At 38.6% G+C, this 16,233-nt stretch overlaps 1 long non-coding RNA gene across 1 annotated transcript in view; it reads left to right on the top strand.

Annotated features, from left to right (window-relative positions):
- Positions 1–16,233, top strand: part of LOC129032825 (uncharacterized) — a 181,021-nt gene that overhangs the window by 126,406 nt on the left and 38,382 nt on the right. The window contains exon 4 of the long non-coding RNA XR_008501478.2: positions 9,360–9,434. This is a non-coding gene — a long non-coding RNA (uncharacterized LOC129032825). The remainder of the gene's footprint in view (positions 1–9,359; positions 9,435–16,233) is intronic.

Genomic DNA, 16,233 nt, shown 5'->3' with positions numbered 1-16,233 from the left:
TCAAAGAACATCTTTATTTCTGCCTTAAGTTTCTTAAGTTTTGTTACTTACCCAGTAATCATTCAGGAGCAGTTGTTCAGTTTCCACGTAGTTGTGTGGTTTTGAGTGAGTTTCAAAATTCTGAGTTCTAATTTGGTTCCACTGTGATCAGAGAGACTGTTTATTATGATTTCCATTCTTTTACATTTACTGAGGAGTGTTTTACTTCCAAATATTTGGTTGATTTTAGATTAAGTGAGATGTGGTGCTGAGAAGAATGTATATTCTGTTGATTTGGGGTAGACAGTTCTGTAGATGTCTATTAGGTCCACTTTGTCCAGAGCTGAGTTCATGTCCTAAATATCCTTGTCAATTTTCTGTCGTGTTTATCTGTCTAATACTGACAGTGGGTTGCTACAGTCTCTCGTTGTTATTGCGTGGGAGTCTAAGTCTCTTTGTAAGTCTCTAAGAACTTGCTTTATGAATCTTGGTGCTCCTGTATTGGGTGGATATATACTTAGGCTAGTTAGCTCTTCCTGTTGCATTGATCACGTTACCATTATGTAATGCCCATCTTTGTCTTTTTTGATCTTTGTTGGTTTAAGGTCTGTTTTATTAGAGACTAGGATTGCAACCCCTGCTTTTTTTTCTTTCCATTTGCTTTGTAAATATTCCTTCATCCCTTTATTTTGAGCCTATGTGTGTCTTTGCACATGAGATAGGTCTCCTGAATACAGCACACTGAAGAGTCCTGACTCTTTATCCAATTTTCCAGTGTGTGTCTTTTAACTGGGGAATTTAGTCTGTTTATATTTAAGGTTAATATTGTTATGTTTGAATTTGATCCTGTCTTTATGATGCTAGCTGATTATTTTGCCCATTAGTTGATGCAGTTTCTTCATAGTGTCAATGGCCTTTATAACGTGGTATGATTTTGCAGGGGCTGGTACCAGTTTTTTCTTTCCATATTTAGTGTTTTTTTCAGGAGCTCTTGTAAGGCAAGCCTGGTGGTGACAAAATCTGTCAGCACTTGCTTGTCTGTAAAGAACTTTATTTCTTCTTCACTTATGAGGCTTAGTTTGGCTGGATATGAAAGTCTAGGTTGAAAATTCTTTTCTTTAAAAATGTTGAATATTGCCCCCCATCCCCCCCCACTATCTTGTGGTTGTAGGGTTTCTGCAGAGAAATCTGGTGTTAGTCTGATAAGCTTCTTTTTGTGGGTAAACAGAACTTTCTGGCTGTTTTTAACAGTTTTTCTTTATTTCAACCTTAGTGAATCTGATGATTATGTGTCTTGGAGTTGCTCTTCTCGAGAAGTATCTTTGTGGTGTTCTCTGTATTTCCTGAATTTGAATGTTGGCCTGCACTTGCTAGGTTGGGGAAGTTCTCTTGGATAATATCCTGAAGTGTGTTTTCCAACTTGTTTCCATTCTTTCCATCATTTTCAGGTATACCAATCAAATGTAGATTTGGTCTTTTCACATAGTCTCATATTTCTTGGAGTGTTTGTTCATTCCTTTCCATTCTTTTTTCTCTAATCTTGTCTTCACACTTTATTTCATTGAGTTGATCTTCAATCTGTGATATCGTTTCTTCCACTTGATCAATTTGGCTATTGATAGTTGTGTATGTTTCACGAAGTTCTTGTCCTGTGTTTTTCCGCTCCATCAAGTCTTTTATGTTCTTCTCTAAACTGGTTATTCTAGTTAGCAATTTCTTTACCCTATTTCCAATGTTCTTACCTTCCTTGTATTGGGATAGAACATGCTGTTTTAGCTTGGAGGCATTAGTTATTACCTACCTTCTGAAGCCTACTTCTCTCAGTTCGTCAAACTCATTCTCCATCCAGTTTTGTTCTCTTTCTGGCAAGGAGTTATGATCCTTTGGAGGAGAAGAGGCCTTCTGGTTTTTGGAGTTTTCAGACTTTTTGTGCTGGTTTCTCCCCATCTTTGTGGATTTATCTACCTTCGGTCTTTGATGTTGGTGACCTTTGGATGGCGTCTTTGTGTGGACATGCTGTTACTTTCTGTTTGTTAGTTTTCCTTCTAGCAGTTAGGCCCCTTTGCTGCAGGTCTGCTGGAGTTTGATAGAGACCCTGTTTGCCTGGTTATCAGCAGCAGTGGCTGCAGAACAGCAAAGATTGATGCCTGTTGCTTTTTCTGGAAGCTTTGCCCCAGGGGTGCACCCACCAGATGCCAGCCAGAGCTCTCCTGTATGAGGTGTCTGTTGGTCCCTGCTGGGATTTGTCTCCCAATCAGTAGGCACGGGGGTCAGGAGCCCACTTGAGAAGGCAGTCTCTCCCTTAGCAGAGCTTGAGCACTGCACTGGGAGATCTGCTGCTCTCCTCAGAGCCATCAGGCAGGAATATTTAAGTCTGCTGAAGCTGTGCGCACAGCTGCCCCTTCCTTCAAGTGCTCTCTCCCAGAGAGATGGGAGTTTAATCTCTAAGCCCCTGACTGGAGCTGCTGCCTTTCTTTCAGAGATCCCTTGCCTAGAGAGGAGGAATGTAGAGAGGCAGTCTGGCTACAGTGGCTTTGCTGAGCTGCAGTGGGCTCCACCCACTTTAAACTTCCTGGCTGCTTTGTTTACACTGTGAAGGAAAAACTGCCTACTCAAGCCTCAGTAATGGTGTATGCACCATCCCCGACCAAGCTCAAGCATCTCAGGTTGACATCAGACGGCTGTGCTGGCATGAGATTTTCAAGCCCATGGATCATAGCTAGTTGTCCTCCATGGGGGTGGGATCCACTGAGCTAGACCACTTAGCTCCTGGCTTCAACCTCCTTTCCAGGGGAGTGAACAGTTCTGTTTCTCTGGCATTCCAGGTGCCACTGGGATATGAAAAACAACTCCTGCAGCTAGCTCGGTGTCTGCCCAAATGGCCACTAAGTTTTGTGCTTCAAATCCAGGGCCCTAGTGGTGTAGGCACATGAGGGAATCTCCTGGTCTGCAGGTTGCAAAAACCATGGGAAAAGCCTAGCATCTCGGCTGAAATGCACCATTCCTCAGGGCACGGTCTCTCACGGCTTCCCTTGGCTAGGGGAGGGAGTTCCCTGTCCCCTTGCACTTCCTGGGTGAAGCATCACCCCACCCTGCTTTGGCTCACCCTCCATGAGCTGCACCTACTGTCTAACCAGTTTCAATGAGATGAGCCACGTACCTCAGTTGGAAATGCAGAAATCACCTGCCTTTTGTGTTTATCTTGTTGGAAGCTGCAGACCAGAGCTCTTACTATTTGGCCATCTTTCCAGCCACACAGTCCCCCATATTCTTAGGTCTCTCAAGCATTAACCAAAAATCCAATTTCAAAGTCTTGCCTGAGTCAAGGCAAGTCCATTTTGCTTATGAGTTAGTAAAATCAAAAGCAAGTTAGGTACTTTCTAGATACAATGAGGGTACAGGCATTGGGTTAATCCACCCATTCAAAAGGGGAGAAATTTGCCAAAATGAAGGGACTATAGGCCTCATGCAAGCCCCAAATCCAACAGTGCAGTAAGATCTTAATGCATCAAAATGATCTCCTTTGACTCCATGTCTCACATCCAGGTCACAGTGATGTGAGGGGTGGTTTCCCAAGACCTTGGACATCTCACCTCTGTGGCTGTGCAAGGTAGAGCTGCCCTCTCAAATGCTTTCATGGGCTGGCATTGAGTGTCTGCAGCTTTTCCAGTCACACAGTTCTACCATTCTGGGGTCTGGAAGACTGTGGCCCTTTTCTCACATCTCCAGTGGGCAGTGCCCCATTGGGGATCCTGTTTACGGGCTTCAACCCCACATTTCCCTTCTGCACTGCCCTAGCAGAGGTTCTCTATGAGGGCTTTGCCTCTGCAGCAAACTTCTGCCTGGGCATCCCAGCATTTCCATACATCCTCTGAAGTCTAGTTGGAGGTTCCCAAACCTTAACTCTTGACTTCTGTGCACCTGCAGACACAACACTATGTATAAGCCACCAAGGCTTGGGGCTTGTACCCTTTGAAGAAATGGCCTGATCTGTACATTGGTCCCTTTTAGCCATGGCTGGGGCGCAGGGTACCAAATCCCAAGACTGCACAAAACAGCAAGCCCCTAGGCCCGGCCCGTGAAACCATTTCTCCCTCCTAGGCCTCCGGGGCCTGTGATGGGAGGGGCTGCCATGAAGATCTCTGCCATGTCCTGGAGATATTTTACCCATTGTCTTGGTCGTTAACATTTGACTCCTAGTTACTTATGCAAATTTCTGCAGCCAGCTTGAATTTCTCCTCAGAAAATGGGTTTTTCTTTTCTATCACATAATCAGGCAGCAAATGTTTTAAACTTTTATGCTCTGCTTCCCTTTTAAATATAAGCTCCAAATCCAAACCAACTCTTTGTGAATGCATAAAACTGAATACATGTAAGAGCACCAAAGTCACATCTTGAATGCTTTGATGCTTAGAAATTTCTTCCACCAGATATTCTCAATTGTCTCTCTTAAGTTGAAAGTTCCACAGATCTCTAGGGCAGGGGCAAAATGCTGCCAGTCTCTTTGCTAAAGCGTAGCAAGAGTCACCTTTATTCCAGTTCCCAACAAATTCCTCATCTCCATCTGAGACTACCTCAGCCTGGATTTCATTGTCCGTATCACTATTAGCATTTTGATCATAGCCATTCAACAAATCTCTGGGAAATTTCAAACCTTCCCACGTCTTCCCCTCTTCTTCTGAGACCTCCAAACTGTTTCAACTCTGCCTGTTACCCAGTTCTAAAGTCGATTCCACATTTTCAGGTATCTTTATAGCAGTACTCCACTTCTGGTAGCAATTTACTCTATTAGTCTGTTCTTACATTGCTATGAAGAAATACCCAAGGCTGGGTCACTTATAAAGGAAAGAGGCTTAATTGACACAGTTCCACCTTTCTGGGGATGCCACAGGAAACTTACAATCATGGCAGAAGGCAAAGGAGAAACAGACGCCTTCTTCACAGTGTGCCAGGATGGAGTGAGTGCAAACAGGTAAAATGACAGATGCTTATAAAACCATCAGATCTCATGAGACTCATTTACTGTCATGAGAACATCATGGGGAAACCACCCCCATCATCCAATTACCTCTGCCTGGTCCTGCCCTTGATGCATGGGGAGTGTGGGAATTATGGGAATTACAATTCAAGATGAGATTTTGGAATGGGGACACAGCAAAACCATATCAGGGAGGTATAAATAGGTATTGACATACGCTTAAGCAGGTTTTTAAAAATGGAAATGAAAGTGGAAAGGACAGCGTGGAAATATTGCAAAAGGCAAGGGAGAAAATAAAGAAAAACAGCGCAATTGAATACTGGGTAAATTTATTGGACAGTTCATAGACCAATAAAATGAACAAGATCTTCTCCACATAAAAGGCTTCCTAGTGGTGGGAGGGTCAAGTGAGTGTTATCTTTTTAAACCAAAACAAACAAAGAAAATATACACACACACACACACACACACACACACACACACACACACACACACATTTAAAGGAGCAAAAAAGGATATATGCTTGCCTGAAACTGGCTGATCAGCTGCATCATGGATTGAATACACTGCAAAATTAAAATGTTTAATTTAGCAGAACCTGAGAGAGACTGATCCAAGCCCATTTACATCATGTAAATTGCTAACCAAATGCAAATTACTAATTATCTGATAAAATTAAGATGTTCTGGTGCCTAGAAAGTGTATATTTAATTTTACTAACACTTTAGAATGTAAAAGCCTATAGATATTTCCTGCTTGAACTTCATAGGCCCATATCTTTTGTGGATTCATAGGCCAAGGGTAGGTAAACTACAGCTTACAAGACATATTTGGCTAGATACTTGTTTTTGTAAATAACATTTCATTGAAATACAACAACACCTATTCATTTCCTTATTATCTATGGCTGCTTTTGTGTTACAAAGGCAGAATTGGCTAGTTATGTCAGAGACCCTATGGCTCAACAAGTGTAAAGTATTTGCTATTTGGCCCATTACAGGAAATGTTTTCCAACCCTGGTCTAGTCTCTTGCTACTCAAAGTGTGGTCTGTGAACCAGAGACCTTGTTGGAAATGCAATATCTAATGCCCTAACAGAGAGCTACTTCATTAGTACCTTTGTTTTAACAAAATCCACAGGTGATACACATGAAGTATGTGAAGGTGTGATCTAGAACACTGTCTAGATCTTAGTATAGTACAGCAAGTATTTGTTCTATGAGTCAATATCTAGATCAATATGCAACTATTGAACTTCATCAATAGATATTTATTTAATATGTATCATGCACCTGGATCTTGCATACATCTGGAAAGAAGCCAAAGAAATGGCTCTTGTCCTTGAGGGCTTTAAAATTTACTTGAGGCAAATTAAAAATTGCAGATGTAGAACTATTAAAGAATATCATAATAGAGCACATCATAATATGCTGATTGTATTTTGCAGATGGTAAGTGATGAAAGAGAAACATGTTGGATTCTGAAAGGAATAAGAAAATGCCTCAGATATGAATGGCTTTGGACTGATTAGTGTAGTGTCTCAGATATGGTCCATAAATAAAAAACTGAGGAGTGAAATATCCCTTACTTTATCTAAGGGCTTTTTGCATTGCAAAGAAGAAATGGAATATGCTCAGACAAATGGTTCCAAGGCTCTTAGCGAAGCAGATAAATGCATGAGCACATGCGTTTTTATAGCAAGCAAATTAGGCTGTAAATCAAGGAACAAAAGATAGAACTGAATATTCCTGCAGTTAAAATGTGGCAAGAAATACCTGAACAACCTCCGATGAGATAATTGATAATGTCATGGTGAATTAAATATCTTCAGTAGGATTAGCTATGATAAACCTCATCTTTTCCCATGTTAAATGCTAATTTCCTAAGAATAGGCAATTACAAAGTTGCAAGCCTGCTGCCTTTTGTTTTTGTCATTGAGCTGTTTGTAAGCACTTAATTTAGTGGTTTGATGTTTTTTTTTCTTCTCAGAATAAATAGAATTTCTCAGAAAACTCAGATGCACTTTTAATTCTCTGATGACTCTCTTCTACTCAACACAATTAATAATATTCAAGGAAAATGGAACACCCAATCTTTAGATAAAGAGGCCCCCACCAATCTATTTGTTTTGCATTTGTTTGAGACTAAATTTTTCATTTAGAGTCTCAAAATGAAAGGCCACTGATCAGTTTGGCCTCTAACTGGCTTTCTGAATTGAGAAAAAAGAAAATCTTTCTTTTGTTGCTTTTATAATCATGGTTGCAGAAAAGAGCCATAGGGCTACAGAAAACAAGGAAAAGTGGATTCTTTAATTTCCTCCTACAGAATCGACAGTTTCAATGTGTTTGACTCACAGACTTCCATGTCCAGAAACTTAACATTCCAAGGTTCTCAATGTAACCTATTCTCTCTATATTCTATAATTTTATCTACTACACTAGGGCTGAGGCCTAAGGGAAAGGGGTACAAGGAAAAGATGTACATATCAATTCATAAATAAGAAGTATATTTTTATGTTGTGAGTATTAAAATTAGAATAGGGACATCGTGATGTCAACAGGTTCTAACTTCAACTATCCCTAAACATTGCTCAAAGTGTATGTTTGTGATGTTGGGTGGTGGAGGATTGAACATTGTGGTATGGGACTCCTACTTCATTTCTGTTTTTGATCCCCCTAACACCACTTTCCATTCAGAGGGGATAGCGTCAATTTTACTATTAATATTAGAAATTTAGAATCTTGAATAGGGGAGGAAGTTCAAGAGATCTTATATCACTCATATTGGTATTTCTTGTCCTCCCTTTTTGAAACATGGGGAATGAATGGATTGAATGGACTGGAAGAGTTATAGCTCCTTGTGAGTTTCCTATCCCACCAATAGCAGGGTTTGAGTGTTTTGGGTGCTGACTTAGAGTTAGATAGCATAGTGTCATGGGTAGAATGCAAGATGACACTGAACCCTTGAGTTCTGATCCTGGTGACAGTAAAAGGCCATCCCTTCTTTTACAAGTTGGCTTTGCCTTTGGATATTGATGTTTTTATTCGTAAGATTAAGAGAGTAGATAAAATTTAGGATTCTCAAAACTAACTCATGCATCAAAATATGTATCCTTTTTCCAGTAAATCTATTGGAGTTTATTTGTGCAAGAAATGAATTTTAGTTTATTAGAATCATTCTATGCTTTTGGGTTAGTTTGTAGTAACAGTTAACTCATATAATATATTTAGGAATCAGTCTCAGTAGATTGGTTTGGATCACGTGCCTTTCCAAAACAATTAATTTTAACTGATATTTCTGGTATGTGTGCATGCGTTGAGAGTGTTTTTATTTTATCATTGGCAAGACTTCAGTCATGTGCTTATCCCTAAAGAAGGTTCAGTTCTTCTCAAAGCACCTGGATTTAGTATAGCTGAGGAGTGGGGGATGTTTTCAAAAGATCATTAGATTGTGGTAGGAAAAAAACAATTCAGAGCAGGCTGAATATCACATGTCTTACATAAGTTACACATTCTCTAAGTCTACTGAAGTCTAAGCTCCGTTTTGCCCTGCAGTCCTTGGCAGTGCTGGCATTCAGTAAATTTGTTGAATGCATGAGCGCCTGTATAGAAAGAAATAAGAAAATCAGCTCAAAAACCTGGATTTTCCCGAAGTACAGCATTATTTAAATGAATTTGAATTTCCTCAACTGTCTTTCTCCCTTTGCTCCTGTTCAACCATAACCTAAACTGCACTTTAAACTGAGCATGGATTTAATGAGTCAACACAAGTCCCTTTGCAATTTGCTTATGCTCTGACTGCGTCTATAATATTCACATCCTCAGGGGTCCTTGAAACTAGGCATGAACACATAAACATGGTAAACAACCATGACAGCAAATTATATTTATATTGAGAATATCATAGCACATAGAAATATATATTCTGGCAATTTCTGGTTTCACTTTAGAAATTATTACCATTAACATAATACAAACAATAAAATAACAATCATTTATAAACTCTCTACAAGAGGTAAGCAGTGTGAATGTTAGTTCATTTCTTTCTAGTCCTTAATTATCTGTTTGTGTGTGTGCATGTGCGTGTGCATTGCGTTGTTGCTCCCCAACATCTGGGAGTTAATGTGGGCACAGTCTATTACCAACATAATCCTTTTCTCCCTTGGAGCTGACAACTACGTTAGAGTCCAAAACTGTAGTATAAAAAATATTTCTTTACTATTCCCTTCTGGAAAGTTTTCAAATGATATTGAATCTCTTTAATTAAACCCTCAAATGTCCTTTCCCAATTGTTCTTTCTACCTTCTTTCTTTCTTCTTCCCCATCTTTCTCCCCTCACTCTAGGTCATATTCAGGGTCCTAGATTGTAATGATCTTGTCTATGTCTCTTGCATTCATGTCTAGAACACAAGAAATGTTCCCCCAAACAAGGAGAGCAGCATCAGATACCTACAGTTTGTAGCGTGGAGCATCTATAAGGTAAACAAACCAACTAAAAACAGAACTTATAGATTTACTGTAATTGCATATGAAACATAAGGAATGGTGCCTGATATATAGTAAGCACTTGTTTACTATTGTTGTTGTTCTTATTGTTGGTTGTCTTTTATAACAATTTGAATGCATTTTAAAGTATCCCTCCCCAGCTAGATGGACAATGATGAGATAAAGTGGTAAAGGGGATAGAGAATTCCATTCTGACATGCCTTTATATTTTCACACATTTGAGATCACACTGAATATAAAAATGTATTTCATGCATTTCACTCAGATTTTTTAAAGAGCATTCTCTCATGTCATTAAAAATTTCAATGTGAAGTGACAAAATCCGGTAACAGTGATATTGTAGATATTACTCTGAATTTCTATCAGCTTGAGAGGCAGAGGTTGTTTACTTCCAGCAGTGTGACAGTATTCATGAATTACTACTGATCTCAACCTTAGTTAAAAACCCAATACATTTGCCCAGCTAATTTATCCATTTATTCATTTAACTAATATATATTGAACCCTCATTATGTATTGGGCACCATAGTAGATACTAAGGATACCAAAGAGAGAAAACCAAATATGACTTTCCTTGCCATGAAGCTTGCATTCTGGAGTGAGAATAATTAACCAAATAATTACATACGTATATTGCTATAGTTTGCAGTGAAGAAAAAGCAGAACAATAAAAGATAATAATTTGGGGACTTTACCTAGCTGCGGAGGTGGCAAAGAAGGAAACTTCAGGAAAGTGTCTTCAGGAAGAGATATTTGAACTGAGAGTTAAATGGTAGAAATTAACAAGCAAAGGGAGCAGAAGAAGGTTTCAAGTTGAGAGAAGAGCATACACAAGGGTCCTGAGGTAATAAAGAGAAAACCCATTTGAGGAACTGAAAAAAAGTCAGGGTGAGTAGAATTTAGAGATCAAGGGCAGGGATGAAAATGGGGAGGAAGATACAGGGGGAAAACCAGGCCTTCATAGTCCTGTAAGGGATTTTGTACTCCATTTGCAAAGCAATAGAAGTCTTCGAATAGTTGGGCCCAGATAGTATATTTGTGCAAGACACCATCATCAGACTTAAAAAAAGAGAAATATGTTTCCTTTGAGATTTTGCAGGTCATATTGGACAAGAAAGGATTATTTCCAATACTTAAAAAATTCTGCAAGAATCTATAAATAAGGTATTGAAATGGCTACCAAAACTTTAATTATAAAACAAAATGCTGAGGGAGTAATTGGTAACTTGTGTTAATCAGAAGCTTTGATTGACCTCTTAATTATGCCTTTAATGAGTCTAAGAAAACAAAGTTAGTATTGCTTAATATATCTTCCTAGACAAAATCTTGCAATATGTGGAATCATTTGTGGGAATATAGGGAATAAATTAATGAGATGCTCAATGAAGACAAAGTCTGGGAACCACCAATGTATAGTGAGAATCCACTTTGGGGAGGGGGCTGAGAAACACTAGAGATTGGAATTTTTTTAGTGTTGTAAGGGAGGTAAACTAGTGAAAGGCAAAAGGCTGAGAGCTCCCCATAGCCTCTAGCAATCTCCCAGTGTCCAAGAATTTTGATCACGCTAGTCTCAGAAAAGAATGCCCTGAAGTCAAATAAATGAAGGGAGTACTCATGGTGTGTACATGGTTGTGAGTATCATAATTAGTAAGTTAATAGAAATTAATTCATTTATATGATTTCTGATAGATTGACAGATGAAAAATCTGTATGGTCATCCAGATATATGCACTATCCAACAAAAAGCACCTGGATATTTGGAAATATCCGGTAAAGAATAGCATGTTTTACTTTTCTTGATATGTGATACACACACACACATTTACACGTGTTTGTGTGTGTGTGTGTGTGTGTGTGTATACCTGTATTACCTTAGATCTATTTTCTGTGTAATAGCACATTCTTAGAAGGCTTTAATTTCCTAGTTCATTTCTTAGATCCCATCAGACACCTAAATACTAAGAGCAATAGCAATGATTCATGCCCTTTATTGTGCAGCAGTCTCACCTGGAGGATTTTTACACCACACATTCCTGAACTCCATTGCAGAAGTTTGGATTCAGTTAATCTGAGTTTAGGGTCAACTATTTGTATTTTAAACAAGTTCTCATATGATGCTGCTGGTTTGAGAACCACACTTGGAATGCCACTGCCCTGGAGAGCACTTTACATTTATAATCAGCCAGGGGGAGATTTGAGATGCAGGCAGAAGACAAGTAAATAAAATTACAGGGTATCCATCAGCTGTTTTTGTTAGCCTTGCTTCTAAGACTAGGGGAGTTTGTTCTATACAGAAGTGATTCACCATCTATTTCAAATTCTCCATTCAAACATAATAGGAGTATATTTCACCAATCACATTTGCCCTAAAATTGCTATATTTTAAAAATGGAGATGAATTGAAGCAAATTTTATTTTGAAAATTTCATGGAACATTACAGAGGTGTTACAATTCAAAGCCTGGAAATCACTGTGACAGTGACTCAGCTTCCTGTTAAAGAAAATAACATGCAAAACATTTGTCGCACATCTCCAAATTTGGATGATTTCTTTTTAATCCCAAAGCAAGTGTTCTTATTTAGAAGCATTTGAATTACTTTTGTTCTGAGACATTGGACAGACAGCCAGGCAACACAGTTTTGGTTTATTCCTTAACTTGACATATAAGATGTCTAAGTTAAGATGTATGAAGATAGAACTACAATAACTTATGTGTCCAAGAGTAATATTGATTTTTTTTTCCTCCAAAAAGCTCTATTCCAACATCAGTTTACACAAAAGAGCAAATGAAGGAGACTAGGAAAATACAGTGGCTTTGAAACTAAAAGTTTATATCACTTTATCTTTTTCTGTAGATTACAGATTATGTTTGCTTTGTTTCATTTTATTTCTCTGAAATTAGTTCTGTCTCCACTATTGTTTAATTATGTAAGCATTAGCCAATCTGGGCTTCAGTTTCCATTTTTTTTATAATGTTGAAATTGAATTGGATTTATCTTTAAGTTCTATTGTGTTATTGGTATTTTATTTTATTTTCTTTCTTCCTTTAAAAATTTCTGATAGGTGATATGTGAAACAGGATAATGGAGTAGAACTCTCCAGGGATCGTTTCTGTAAAGAAATTATTCACACACACACACACACACACACACACACACACAGACACGCACACACACACACACACAAAGTCTCATGCGCATAAATACCTTTACAAGAATGAAGAAAACCAGGTAAGAGATTGAAGTACCCTGTTGTAGCACAATTATCAGAAAAGATGCATTGAAGAGGGTGGAAATGGAAGTTTTACATTACCTACATCATTATACCCCCAATCTTAGGCAGCACAGTGTAGACAGAAATACTATCCACTTGGGAAAAAGAGGGACGTGAGCATGAGACTTTTCCTTAGACCCCAACAACTGGGCCTGCCACAGTAAAACCAAGCACCAGGCATATGCCCATGGCCCCATACTCCAGGCTAGTACCTATAAACTGAGCCTCTAGACTGTCCCAGTTCCAGGAAGAATCATACAGTTCCAGGCCTCAGGCTTGTTTGTTGGACTTGATCTCCTGCCTGCCCACTGCCAGGCTGATGTCAGTGACTCCAGGACCCAGATAGCCCTCAGTGACCTTGAGCTTCTGAAGTTTCAGTGCCATGCCAGATATATCTGCCTTGGGCTTCTGGCCTACCCTGGGACTGTGCCTGTTATAGTAGAACCCAGGCTTCTGGCAGTACTGTGATGACTAAAGCTGTTCCTGGCTTTTGATGTACCCTAGTGCCACAGCTGCTACAGGGCTTTTTGTAGGGCTTTTCAGTTTGCAAAGACTAAAATACGTACTTCTTCAAATTCACAGACATTGATGTACAAGCACAAAAATCAGGAACAATCAGTAAACATTACGTTACCAAACAAACAAAATAAGGTGCCATTTACTGACCCTAAAGAAGTGAAAATATATGAACAGCTTGACAAATAATTCAAAATAACTGTTTTAAGAAAGTTCAGTGACCTTCAAGAAAGTACGGAGAGACAATTCAATAATATGAGTAAAACAGTAAGAGACCAGAACAAGAAATATGAGAAATTTGATAGAGAGATTGTATATCAAACAGAAATCCTGGATCTGAAAAATACAATAAACAAAATGAAAAATGCAATAGAGAGCATCAACAGCAGACCAGATTAAGCAGCAAGAGATCTTTAAACTTGAAGACAGGTTACTTGAAAATATACAGTCAGAAGAGAAAAAAGTGAAGAGGGAAAGGGAAGAAAGAAATTTCTAGGATTTATAGGACAGCCTCAAAACAGCAAATATTTGAGTAATAGGAGTTGAAGAAAAAGAGAAAGGGGTAGAAAACATTTTTAAAAAAATTGTAACAGGAAACTTTCTAAACTGGAGAAAGACGTAAATATCCAGGTACGGGAAAGTCAAAGGTCTGTAATCTGATTACGTCTAAAAAAGACTGCCCGAAGACACATTATAATTAAATTGCCAAAAATCAAAGACAAAAAGAGGATTCCGAAAGCAGCAAGAGAAAATAAGCAAACAACATGTATGCTGCTTATAAAAGACTCACTTCCCTTTTAAAGAAAAAAACAGACTGAAAATGAAGGGACGGAAAAAATATTCCACACAAATGGAAATCAAAAGAAAGGAGGATTAGCAATACTTATATCAGATAAATAGACTTTAAATAAAGAACTGTAAAGAGAGACAAAGAAGGTCATTATATGTAATTGATATAGGAGTTAAGAAGAAATTATTTAGGCAAAGAGTAAGGGTAAGGAAGTCCTTGGTAAGGTTTCTCTTTTAATGGAAAGCAGCCCCAAAATCAGTTTTTTTCTAACAGCTGGTAAAATCAAGCTGTAGACATAGAAGAGCAGGCTGGAAGCTTGAGCAGGTGATTTGCAGGCAGCTGTGCCAATGGGAAAAGGCTACCTGGAACCAGGCATGTTCAAAATGGCGGCTCCCTCTTCCCTTCTCTTTGCTAGCCATGTGTACAGTAAGGAGCAGGCAACATGGCTCCAGCCAAAGCAAAGACCACATTTGCATAATAAGATTAGGGTGGGGTGGCCAGCTTCCCTGCATGCCATGTAAACATCACACCTGGTCCAACCAATCTGTGGGCCCTATGTAAATCAGACATCACTTTCTCAAGCCTGCCTATAAAAGCCGATGCGCTCCTACTCCTGGCCTGAATTCCCATTCGGGAGCCCCTCTCTCTCACAAGAGAGAGCTGTTCTCCTTTCTCTTTCTTTGATATTTAATCTCTGCTCCTAAACACACTCTTTGTGTATGTCCATGTCTTTAATCTTCGCGTGAGACGATGAATCGCGGGTATTTACCCAGGACAAAGAGGCTGCTTCATAATGATAAAAGGTCAATTGATCAAGGTGATATAACGATTGTAATTATATATGCACTCAACATTGGAACACCTAAATACATAAAGGAAATAATAGATCTGAGAAGAAAGAAGCTGCAATACATTAAAGAGATTTGAACATCTCATTTTTAAGAGGAGATTTGAACATCTAATTTTTATCAAAACTGACAAAAAGTTAATAAGAAAACATGGGACTTATACTACACTGAAGATCAAATGGACATAATAAGTATATATAGAACATTATATCCAGTAGCTGGATTCTTCTCAACAGCACATGGAAGATTTTCCACAATAGATCATATAGTAAGCCACAAAACAAGTCTTAACAAGTTTAAGAAGATTGGAATCATAGCAAGTTTCTTTAAACACACTGTTATGAAAGTAGAAATCAATAACAGGAAGCAGTTTGGAAAAGTCACAGATATATGAAAATTAAACAATATGTTCCTGAACAATCAATGGATCAATAAAGAAATTAAAAAAAATAATTTTTAAAAAATTTCTAAAGTGAAACACAACATACAAAAACCTAGGGGATAAAGCAAAAGCAATTCTAAAAAGAGAAGTTTATAGCAATAAGTACTTTATAAAGAAGAAAGATCTCAAATTACAACATTGTGTTAGTGGTGGCAAATTCTTATGGTCTGCAGCAACATCAATTCTTGACTCCTCAGAAGAAAGAATTTGACTGAGGGGCATAGGCAGAAGGAGAGACAGAAGCAAATTTTAGAGAAGGAGTGAAAGTATATTAAAAAGCTTTAGAACAGGAAGAAAAGGAAGGAAAGTACACTTAGAAGAGGGCCAAGCAGGCTACTTGAAGGACAAGTGCATGATTTGACCTTTTGACTTGGGTTTTATACATTGGCATACTTCCCAGGTCTTTGCTCCCTTGTCCCATGATTCTCCCCTTGGGGTGGGTTGCCCACATGGGCAGTTGCCTGCTAGTGCTCAGAAGGTGGGTATGTGCAGTATATTTACTGGAGTTGTATGCATGCTCACTACAGGTGTTCTTCCCTTCACTGGTGGAATGTCCCTGGAAGGTCATATACCACTTAAATTCTGCCGTTTTGCCTCTTAATGTGCATGCTTAAGTCAACTGGCCCGACTCCTGAGATCTTATCAGGAAGCTACTAATTACCAGTTTCAGGTTTCTCTATCTATTGGGAAACCGCCTTTCCCTGGTGCCAGCTGCAACCAATTATTATTTTAGCAAGAAATATGAAAGATTGTATTTCTGTGATATCAGTTATAATGTCTCCTTTTTCATTTGTGATTTTATTTATTTGCACCTTCTCTCTTTTTGTCTTAGACTAGCTAACGATTTATTGGAATTGTTTATCTTTCCAAAATAATTACTCTTAGTTTTGTTTATCTTTTTGT

Source organism: Pongo pygmaeus, chromosome 2 (genome assembly GCF_028885625.2).
Source record: "Pongo pygmaeus isolate AG05252 chromosome 2, NHGRI_mPonPyg2-v2.0_pri, whole genome shotgun sequence".
Taxonomy (NCBI): domain Eukaryota; kingdom Metazoa; phylum Chordata; class Mammalia; order Primates; family Hominidae; genus Pongo; species Pongo pygmaeus.
The sequence above is the reverse complement of the archived record's forward strand: the minus strand, read 5'-3'. Positions and strand labels throughout refer to the sequence as shown.